This window comes from Tinamus guttatus, unplaced genomic scaffold (assembly GCF_059628265.1).
Source record: "Tinamus guttatus ecotype Peru unplaced genomic scaffold, ASM5962826v1 Tinamus_guttatus_pri_ptg000142l, whole genome shotgun sequence".
Lineage (NCBI taxonomy): Eukaryota > Metazoa > Chordata > Aves > Tinamiformes > Tinamidae > Tinamus > Tinamus guttatus.
Window position 1 is genome coordinate 496,415 of NW_028288676.1, and position 11,840 is coordinate 508,254.

The 11,840-nt window shown below is 46.0% G+C and overlaps 1 pseudogene; it reads left to right on the top strand.

Moving 5' to 3' along the window:
• Positions 1-4,625: 4,625 nt before the first annotated feature.
• Positions 4,626-6,810, top strand: LOC148595210 (polyhomeotic-like protein 1; annotated as a pseudogene).
• Positions 6,811-11,840: the final 5,030 nt, after the last annotated feature.

The following is an 11,840-nucleotide window of genomic DNA, read 5'->3' on the forward strand; positions in this document are numbered from 1 at the left end:
CTTGGTCTTGTGTGTGCAATCGAAACATCTGCCCCTGTATCCACCAGCCCTGCAAACCGAATTTCTTCCATAGTGCATGTCAGTAGTGGCTTCTGTTGTACAATCTGCTTTGCCCCGAAAATCTGTGGCTCTTCTGTACATCCAGAACCTTGTGATCCCCTCTCTTGTGCGTGTCCTTGCATTGGAGGACTTAGAAAATGGACCAACTGCATAATCTGCTGCCCAGCGGGAATATAACATGGGGTCACGGGAGTCCATGCCATAATTTGATTTTCCTGCATAAAGTCAGCATCAATAATTCCAGGCAATACAAACAATCCTAATCTTGTTGTAAAAGCACGTCCTAATAGAAGTGCTTGTTGACCTCTCCCAAAGTCCAAACACCCCTGTCAGAATCAGTGGAACTCGAGCATCACTTAAGGTTACATCTTTGGCGGTGGCCATGTCCAGTCCCGTATTTCCTCTTGTGGCTGGCTGGAGTGCACTGGCCAAATGCTTGTTTGCTGCCTGCTCGCATTTCCTTGAGTACTGGAGGCATGTGGCCTTGCCCCCCTTCCCGCTGTTTCCCGACAACAGATCCAGGGGTTGACCATTAGTATGGAATTTAGATTGACACTCATTAGCCCAGTGACAGAGTGAGCATAAGCCAGCTGAAGCTGGCTTACTTCCACCTCCCGGCCCTTTGGGGCAGTTTTTCTTGAAATGGCCATTCTCTCCACATTGAAAACATGTGGGATTTGGTTTTGCACATTCAAATGCGCCACATGGGCTATAGCCAATGTGCTGGCACGATGTTCTGCAGTGCCGATATTCTGACAACCTCTGATCAGATGGGTTTTGATGTTTCAGGGGCTGCAATGTCCTTTCACAATCAGAATTTGCATTGTCAAAGGCCTACTGTTTGAGCAGCATCTCTCGGGCCTCTGAATGCTCAACCTGTCACTCCAAGGCTCTTTGCAAGCGATCTGAGAACAGAGAGTAACCTTCCATCGGGCCTTGGGTGATTGTGGCAAATGATTGGGCAGTCTCAGGTCCAACATCTGGTATTTGTTGCAAAGCACGCAGAGCTGACTCTTTAATCTGGACGTATACTGGCATTTGGTACCTAACTTGCTTCTGTGGGGTGGTGTGAGGACCTTCTCCTGCTAGCATTTGGTATGAGGCTTGCACACCCTGCGTAATATTATTTGTAGCCTGTGGGGTGGACGTTTCTTTGAATTCGTCTAACCATACTCAGTAATTCATGGGGGTCAAGATCATTCCCAACACTGATTTCCAATCACGCGGAGTTAACATATAACTTTCTGCTATCGATTCCAACAGAGTCATAGTTATGTTTGATAATATCCCACTTTACCACCTTCCGCAATTTATAGTTTCATAGAGCAGTGGTTCCCACTGCAGCAGCACATCAGAGCCATTCACATTTCTAAGTCCCTTCACCAAACTGTCTCTCTCTTAAGCATTTCCCAGCAATCTGACTTGATCCACTTTTGTAACCTTGTTATATGGCTCTAGGGGGTACAAATCGGATTCCTTCTCTGAGTCCACGGGGCCTCGGTCGAAAAGATCGTAGCAGGGAGCGCCGGTCGCCACCCAGGGTGGTGGTGCTGGCGGTGCTGCCGCACGTGGCTGGGTGCTTTTGTCCCCCTGAAGACTGCTGGCCATTTTTTAGGGTCATCTGCCACCAGGTGGTCACATATTTCACCGTGGTGGTATCACCCTCCGCCACTGCCTCCTTAAGGCACTTTCTGCTGTCTTCCCACACCTCTCGCTGGGCTGTGCCTTCCTTGGGGAAGGCAGGTTCTCTCCGAAATCCACTCTGCTGGAGTGACTAAATCTTCCCCGGAAACCTGCCGGTTCTGCTCGTGCTCCACACGCTGCAGCTCGTCTGGGCTGCCTTTCTGCTCCGGGGACTTTCTGCCTCCCGTGGCTCCCCAGCCATGCACCTCTAGCCAGGCGATGGGCGCATGCCGGGCCTGGTTCGGCTGGGCCACGCTGCCGGGTTCGGGCGTCCTGCGCCTCTTCGATCTTCGTGCCCCGCGTGGGGCGCCACTTGCAGCGTGTGAAATTCATCGACTTCGGCGGGGCTGAAACCAAAAGCCGTTACCCAGCGTTAACCGCCGCTTACCCGGCCGCCGAGCCCGGAACCGCCCCGCCACCAACCAGCCAATCAGCGAGCTGACCGCGCGCGCGGCCGCCCAATGAGCTGCCTGGTCACGCGCGGGCCGCGTGGCGGCCGCGGCCGCCGCTGCTGCTGCGCGCTGCCGTCACCGACCGGGGCTGAGCGCCCCGCATGTGCTGCAGTGAGACACGCGCTCCTGTGTCACCTCTGGAGCTTGATCACTTAGTCTGCTGACATTTGCTCTCCATTCTCGCCCCCCCGCCCTTTTTTTTTAAACCGATGGGCTCACTAGGTACTGCAAAGTTTATGCCCTTGGAGAGGAATTTATTTTTGCTGTAAACTGGTGCCAGAGGTAATAGAGCTGGTAGGCTTGCTCTTTGCCTTGTTTTCTCAGAGGCCTCACGGCTGCTGTACAATTAGTGGAACTCTGTTAGCTGAAGAATGATCGTTATGATTTGATTTCTTTTTTAATGGCATTAAGAATGCCTTAAAGCAAAAATTAGGTTTTGTTTTCCGATAAAACCCTTATGACTGTGATTTTACAGTTGAATTGCAAAAAGATTGAATAGCACAGATCTCCAAAGCCTCGCTGATCCTCCTGCTAAGCAGTACGTTGGACATCCGCAGACGTGTGAATAGGCTGAGCTGGAATCGGTTTATATGCATGTTAGACTTGCTGCTGACACCTACAGCAGTGCAGATACTGTGAATAAACATGGCAGTTCTGGTACAGTGATAAGAAAAGCTGTGTTACCCTTTCAGGCAATCGATAACCAGCTAATTTGTATTGTTGTGCTCCTCGTACAAGTTGGTACATACTGTGTAATCTGTCCTCCTTTGGGAAATATGTTTCATACAGTGTAGTCCCAAATATAAATGAATGAATGTGCCTGACCAAAAATAATGCTGAAGACCGAGAGCTTCTGCTGCTTCATAGCAGAATAACACAGGAAGCCAGGGAATCACTGAGGATTTCAGTAGAGGGTTAGTCATTCTTTGAGATTTTCTGAGGCTGATGAAAGGGAATCACGCTCTTAAATTTGTGCTGTGCATGAGTGTGTGCTATGAATATTGCCGAATAAAAGTTCTGTGCTTCTGCAAGAGCATGCTTAGATTTGACTGTACCGGTGTTCTGGGATGGTGTGTGCCCACCTGGGGCTCTGCCCAGGCTTCTCAGCAGGTTTTCGCTCTGAGAAGGCTCTGTGCAAAAGCAGGTTTGTGATCAGCGGGATATTGAGTTAGTATTTCAAACAACACGCTGCTCTTTTTTACTCATACCTGCTGCAAATACAAGTGGGCCTTACTGGGTACTGTGCTTTGTTTGGAGACACAACTCAGAGATATGTTTTTTTTCCTTTGGAGGGGGAGCACAACCTTCCAGAATACAACCAAGCTTTGATGTTTCTTTTCTAAGCTGTGTGTTACTCCTGCTGCTAGTTTCTGTATGGTAAAGCCTCACAGACGGTGTGATCCAAATTTGGTTAGCCCTTTGAGAAATGTGTTCAGAAGATAAGCTAGTCCCTGGATTTCTGGCATGCTGCCAGCTGTTGGGGCTTCATAGCGCATCTCGGTGATCAAGTGCCAGAGCAAACGTGAGGGCACATGAGAGAGAATCCGAGGCGTAGATCTGTTCACATGGATGTGGCTGATTCTTAGGAAGCCTGTGGGGAAGCTTATAGTTTGAAATCTTCCTTTAAGCTATTCTTTTACTGCTTTTGCTCACACTCGAGCCATTTCAAAGCTGCAGTATATAAAGCAGCTAAAGAACACTAGAAAAAAATGTTTTTTTTTTTTTTTTTTTTTTCCTCCCTGGAAACGCCTTTCCAAAGCCCAGCTCAATGGCTAAAATGCAATACTGAAATACTTATGAATGCATAGCTAGAGATTTTTGCCACTCATCAGGGCATCCTCAGATGTGTAGTAAAAGATTTGTTTATAAAAACAGAGCACAAGTAGCTGCATGCTGCCCTTTGCTTTGCTGGATTTCCCTGGTAGGGTTAAGTTCTGCCTCTTCTGCTGGGTCACTGCCATTCGGACTGCTTTCATTCCATTCAGTGATGTTCTCAGCATCATTCCCATTCGCTCATTCTTTTGCCTCTGTAGCTGTTACTACTACTGGTGGCTTTACAGCTTTACAGTGTCCTCCTGGAAAGAGTCCTGAGTGAACTATCACTCTGAGTGAGCCCTGAACAAGACTTTGCGCTTTGAAGGGGACTCGCCACCTGTTTTCATTTCATCATGGCACTGTTAGAGCTGTGTAGTCCCATGTTAATTTGGACTTGTGTCTTCTCCAGAATTTTTCTGTGCGTGATTCTGTTTTGTAAAATAAACCCCCTAAAATGTAATCATGTAAAGCTTTTTTTTTTTTTTTTCTTCAAACCTCAGGAAAGAAAAAGATTAGAGAAGGATCAGAAATTTCATCGTTTTCTGAAATGCCTGTGCTTTGAGACATCACAATAAGGTACTGTTCATTAGTTTGGCTTTATCTTGAATGGTGCATATGGAACAGACTATAACACCGCAAAAGGTAAGATCCCTGAAAAGGTTCACACCTTGAATTATTTGAAGTGGCTCTTGGGCACCCTGAACTGGCCTAGGCCTTTTTTGGGCCTGATGAGAGAAGAACTGCACCCTTTGTTTATCACGCTTGAGGGTGACCCAGACCTTTCTTCAGCATGACAGATGACTGAGGAAGCGCGAGAGGTGATGGCCTTGGTCTCCTGAGCTCTGTCTGAACGACAGGGATGCAGAGTGCAGAAGGGCCTACCGATAAACCTGCACGTGATACAGGTGATCAATGCCCAGCCTTCCAGCCTACCACAGGCCACAAATACAGGCCAGACATTGGCAGTGGCTCAGGCTTCTTCTGGCAACACAGGACAGTCCCTCAACTTGAGCCACGGGGCCACAGGCAGCAATGGTGTCTCTGAGGATATGGTGGCAAGTAGTGGCAGCCAGACCTCAACAGGACTGAGCTAGGAATCCTCAGTGGGCACTCCTGGCAGTTGCCAAAGGAAAGGCACAGGGGTGGTTCAGCCACTGCCGGTAGCAACTGCCCAGGCAGTGACTGTCAGTCAGGGAAGACCATCAATACTTCAGCAGCCTGTTACATTCCTTGGTGCGAATGTAACTCATTTGCCAGCTGCGGATGAAAAGAAGCCTTCTATTACTGTATTTGCGGGGAGCGTGGACGCTCATCTGATACCGTGCCATTGTCTGGGTCCAGCAGCACTGCCATAAAAATCATCCGAGATTTGGCAGCCATGACCAGGGAGCTGCTTATTCAGTTCTACAAATCAACCAGTTTTAAACCAACTCACATTATTTTCTACCTAGATGGCGTTTCTGAGGGGCAGTTCCAACAGGTTCTTCAGCACGAGTTGCTGGCCGTTAGGGAAACCTGCATTAAGATGGAGAAGGATTACCAGCCTGGGATTACTTTTATAGTTGTGCAGAAAAGGCATCACAGCAGGGTCTTCTGCACAGATAAAAATGAACGGGTTGGAAAAGGTGGAAACATTCCAGCTGACACCACAGCAGACACAAAAATCACCCATCCATCAGAATTTGACTTCTACCTGTCAAATGGCACCTGTTCTGTGGTATGTGAAGCACACCATAGTGGTCTACCGGGATGCCATCTATGTGTTTGGCGGCGACAATGGGAAGCCAGTGCTGAGCGACCTGCTGTGCTTCGACATGAAGGACTGCTCGTGGTGCAGGGCTTTCACCACTGGAACGCCACTGGCATCACAGTAGCACCACTCTGCCATGGTCTACAGGAGCAGCAAGTTCGTGTTTGGTGGATGCACTGGAGACACATACTCCAATTCCAATTCGAAGAATTAAGAATGATCTTTTCAAATACAAGTTTGAAATCGGACAGTGGACAGAGTGGAAGATTGAAGGCAGATTGCCAGTTGTGAGGTCTGCTCACGGCACAACTGTGTACACTGACAAGCTGTGGATCTTTGCAGGATACTATGGCAATGCATAGTTAAACGACATGTGGACAACTGGCCTACAGGACGGAGAGCTAATGTGTTGGGAAGAGATTGAACAAAGTGGTGAAATCCCTCCTTTGTTTTGTAATTTCCCTGTGGCTATTTGCAAAGTCAAGATATTTGTTTTCTCTGACCAGGACAGCTACACCAGCACGTAGCCAGACGTTGATCAGCTCAGCCACATATACACAGATCCAGTCTCAGCTCCTCCACACAGCCTCTCATCTCCAGCTGCCTCAGCAGCAGCAACAGCAGCAAGCACCATCTCTAACTCAACAGCAGCAGCAAGCTCAGACCCTTGTGGTGCAACCTCCATTGCAGTCCCTGCCACAGCCTGTTCAGCTTCAGCAGGACAGCACTTACCAGACGGGCATCAGGTCACCTATTCCAATTCAGTCAAAAGCTCTGGTCACTTCCATCAAATCACCTCAGCTTGGGCCTGCCAAATTGTCAGCAGCACTGCAGCTTCCACCACATATCGCAGTGCAGTTGGTGGGTACATGGCAGCAGGGCTCAGGACAAGCTCAGGCACTAGGTTTGCCTCAAGTTGCTGCAGCAATGCCCACCTCCCAGGGTATGCCAGCTGTGGTTCGGCCTGTTTCTTCCCCATCCTTGAAGATAAATCTGATTCTGCTGTCAGTGCCACCCCAAATACCACCTCAAGTGAAGAAAGATCGGTGACACTCACTTCAGCTTCCACCCCAAACCTGGCAATGGTGTCACATCAGATGGGAGACTCCAAACTCACACAAGCCATTCTGAAGCTCCAAATCCTCACACACATCATAGAGGGCTTTGTTATCCAGGAAGGAGCAGAGCTTTTTCCAGTACAATGTCAGCTGCAGCCTTTGTGACACTCAGAGTTCCGGCACAGATAAAAACGGACAATGGCCCTACCTACACCTCCTGTGCCATAACCACCTTTTTTCAACAATGGGATGTTAAACATACTACAGGTATCCCACACTCTCCCACAGGACAGGCAGTTGTGGAGCATGCTCATGGAATCCTAAAAGTCACGTTACAAAACAAAAAAGGGGGAGCGAGGGATACTCTCCCCAAGACCATATCAAGCACTCTACGTTTTGAACTTGCACTCTGCGTTTTGAACAAAGCACTCTACGTTTTGAAATTGCGAAGATGAAGGCAAGTCGCCCATGCTGCGGCACTCAACCTCCCACAGACTAGCCCAGAAAAGGCCTGGGTAGAGGTCAAGGATTTCAAGTTGAGGCAGTGGGGAAAACCAGTACAGCTGATAACCTGGGGATGAGGGTATGCTTGTGATTCTCCAGATCAAGGACCACAATGGGTGCTGGCGTGGTGGGTCTGACCTGCGCTATCCTCATCATCTCTGCACTCTCATTGGAGGAGGCCTAGTGGTGCTGGTCATTCCTAGGCAGCCCAAGAACAACATTTGGGATGCCATCAACCAGCCAAGTAGGCAGCCTGAAGGACCCAGAAATTGCACAGCGCTTCTTCAAAGAAGATCCAGAAAAGCTGTTCACAGATCTCTGAGAGATTGGCCACGGAAGCTTTGGAACAGTTTATTTTGCACATGATGTGCACACCAATGAAGTGGTGGCCATCAAGAAAATGTCCTATAGTGGGAAGCAATCCAATGAGAAATGGCAGGATATTATTAAGGAAGTCAAGTTCCTCCATATGATCCATAGAGATATCAAGGCAGGAAACCTCCTTGCTGACAGAGCCCAGCCAGGTGAAGCTTGCTGACTTTGGATCTGCTTCCATAGCATTTCCTGCCAACTCATTTGTGGGGACCCCGTTTTGGATGGCCCCAGAAGTACTTTTAGCCATGGATGAAGAGCTGTGATGACAAAGTAGAATTCTGGAGCCCTGGTGAAATAATCACTGCGTTTATCTTTGCACCAGGAGTTGGCTCTGATGCTGCTCATAATAAGCTTGCAAAGCTTAGACGTTGCCTTGCTAAGGAAAGTAACACTGCTATGCTTGCTCCAGCAGGTCTGCTAGCGGATGTGAAATCGGTCCACCATGCCACCTTACAGAACTGGGCTGCCATAGACTTTTTGCTGTTGACACAAGGGCACGAGTGTGAGGATTTTGATGGGATGTGCTGTCTGACCATTCTGAATCCATACATAAGAGTATACAAGACCTAAAGGGCTTAATGTCACAACTACGCATGAATGATGGACTGGACTTCTTCGGCCCTTGGCGCACAGGGGCGGCTGGACTCAAAGAAATCCTTAGTGGAAAGAACGTTGACGGCTGCTCTAAAGAAGAATGCAAATTTAGTCACCACTGTGGAAGGGGAAAGGGAAGAAGAAGTTGCTGAACATGAAAGACTCTTGGGAGGTTTTACAGTATTGCCAGAGCCTGCTTGTTGGCTATTGCATTTTTGGGTCCTTAACTATGCCTGGTGCTAGAAAACAAAAAAGGAGGAGATGTGGGGAATTGTAAAAGTAGGTAAACTACTCGTCTAGTTACTCCCAGAGGAGCTGGACAAAACAATCCTGGGAAGCACAGATAACTGGTTTAGCAGGATAACAACTCCAGGGAAGTCAGTCTGATTGGTTACCTTATGGCTGTTAGCAGGACTGGACCCAGATAAGAGGAGTCAAGGGATTGGCTGATGGCAAGGAAAAGAGAGCGCTTGAACAGCACAGGAACAGTGCATGCTTGGGGGCTATATATATGCTTGTATCTGCAATAAAGTTGCGTCTGGTTCTTAACCTTGAACCTCTTCTCCTCAATGCATCCACAAACAAGGGCAGTCGTCATCAACTTTTCATTTTGCACAGTTCTCCAGTCTTCTCTTTCCCATTATTTTCCAGCTTAGAAGAATGCAATGGGAGAGAAAATCTGAGGCATGAGAGCTGTGAGAAAGATTTGTAGAAACAGATCTTTCCACCATGGCAAGAAGACAAAAGAGTCAGGTGGAAAAGTGAAGGGCCAAAATTTGGTTAGACAAGCGGGACTGTTTCATTTCCTTTCTTTCTGATATATTTAGTCACAGTAATCAGTTGGGAGGCTTTGGCTATGCTGGCGTCAGGCTGGACCGGATTACAGTCTGCCTGCCAAGACATACAATGCCAATAGCATTTATTTACCAGAACAGAGCATGAGGTACAGACAAAAATGACTGCAGTCTCCCAAGCGATTAATTTGTACTTCTGTCTACCTGCTTGCTGTTTCTGAGGAATTTGGAGTTAGAAAATTCTTCCCTTGCATGCCCTTTCTGGCATTAGGTTAAATAAAACTCTTAGCTTCTGCTTGTTAATTTGCCCATGTTGTTTAGCTGGATGCTTGCTTTCATCATTTATTACATATCTGTTTAACTCTTTTCTTGATAATCTGTTAGACTTGACTGACACTCATCACTGGAAAGATTCAACAACCTAAGAAAGCTAGCAAGCTCAAACTTCAAGGAGGACAAAACAAAATCTCTGTCATGTCCTTGTTAAATACCTATGTGGAGACTTTTGCAAGTTTCTTTTTTTTTTTTTTTTTTTTTAAGCAGCAGAATATCCCCTCTGGTTGTGGCAACAACTTACAAGTCATTTACTGAAAAAGAACAGATCTCTCATGAGATGTCTCTTGAGAACACCATGTGCTCTCAATATTTTGTTTAAAAAAATGAAAGCATAGGCAAAAGAAGTATTTTCTATTGGTCTCAACAGAGTGCCTGGGAAGCAGCTAGCATCAGGTTAGGAGCTGGCTATCGGAAGGATCTTTCAGTCCCATGAAGATCATGCTCAGCTGGTAGAAGTCAGAACAACCGTAAAGGGAGTGCTGAGAGAATCCACCTTGTATGAGATGAAAGAAGAAGCAAAACCTCTTCCCCAGCAGGCTTCATGTTGGAAATATCCACCAAAACTGCTCATCCTCAGGCTTCTTGCTCTTTCTGCTAAAAACAGTTTTTAAGCTAGAAAAGAAATGACACCAAATGCTTAAAAATTCAGGGCTTCAAAAATGATTGCTTATGATCTGCTTGGTCTTTTTTAATTTTTCTGATGCATAACACCTTTTTTTTTTTTTTCTCCTTATAAATCTTTTAAATGAGAAAAAAATTCCAAGTGGCAATGGATATTGGTAAAAAGGTATAGTTATAGTGCAAGGTCTTTTACTTAGCCTGCGGTTGATGGGGAGTTCCTCTCCTCTGTGATTACCTCAGCAATTGTGCAGATGTGGCTATTTTTGAGGTTTCATTGACATGATTTGGGATAAAAACAATCTTTTTTTGTGTGTTTGTTTTGTCTTTTTGTCTAGAGTATGTTTCCTTTACCTTGATAATTTCAAAGATGCAGTTTAGGGTATAGTCCTGTATGTCATTTCACAGCCCAACTAATCCCTATCAATGAACTGCAGCGCTGATGAATGGCGAGGGAACTTTGTAATCTGGCTTTGCCGTTGAAACACGAAAATACAGACTGTCAGACTTTTAACTTGTGCCTTGGATCATCTCTTTGCTGCATATCGCGGAAATGTTTTCACTTCTCTGTTCTGAATAGGATCAACCAGGAAGATATGGAGTTCAGCCTCCTTGTAAAATGGGATGCTTACATTTATGTAAAGCAATCTTTGTGGAGGACATGCACTTAGGCTTGATAAATTGTGGTGTTTGATAAGGACAAATGAAGACACAATCCTGAATCCTGATCTTCTCCTTACAATCATATTTCTGGGAACTGGAACTTTTTTTGTGGCCTAGGATACATATAGGGATGTTTTTCATTCCTGACAGGTCGTGTGTTTTTTGCGAGAGAGGGGAACCAAGAGTACCCCCAGGCACTGCTTGGACTGTATTTGAGTCATGATGGATTTGGATCAGATTTTTCTTAAATATATTGTGGCCCAGAGCTTCAGCTTTTGAAAAGGTACATCTATATTTTGCCAAGGCTGGGAAGCGTGTGCCATCAGACTGGAGAGTTGGGTGTGATCTTTATCTGCAAATTATATGTGGGTAGATAGGTATAGACGGGTACATTCCTGTACATGTATACCATATACATGGGTGGCATTTGAAGGATGACTGAGACTCAAGTACAAAATTACCCTGAAGATCCTGTGTCTTCACATCTCTCATTGGTAATTCAAAGGACAGCTGTAAGATCATTTTACATCAAAGCTCTAGATAACTTGATTAAAACAAAGCTAATGAAAACCAAATGAATCTAAATTGGCATAAATGAATTTTGAAAGGGGAAAAAATGAAAAGAAATTCAAAGTAGTCATTAAAACCATCATTAAGTTGGAGTTTGGGTTTGGAAAAAGATAATGTGACCTGTGACTGCAGTTACACGTCATGTTGGGGTCGTAGGAAGTTCTGTCTGGTTGCATTTTCTTGCAGTATGTTCGCATGGGTTTTTACTTCCTTGCATTTTGCTCTCATTAAGGTAGGTTTGATTTAGGTGTCTTTTCCAAAATGCCCTGAGATGGTTTCTCAGACCTGTGAAAGTAAATACTGCACATTTATGTTTAACAGTAAAAGTATGTGCCCCTCTTTCAACATTTTTACTTGACTATCAAAGATATAAGGAGGGATGTTTGCAAATGTTTGCTGCATTGTCTATAAATTTTATGAATCTAGATGACCTGTTCTTGACTATAATAGAGAGAGCCTTACAGCACTGTCTTCTTTTCTGGCCCGTGTTAGCTGTCCTATCCAAACTATGTCTCATATCCGGGATAAAAGGGGATTTTGGGGTCTTGCTGATAAATTCTACATAGAC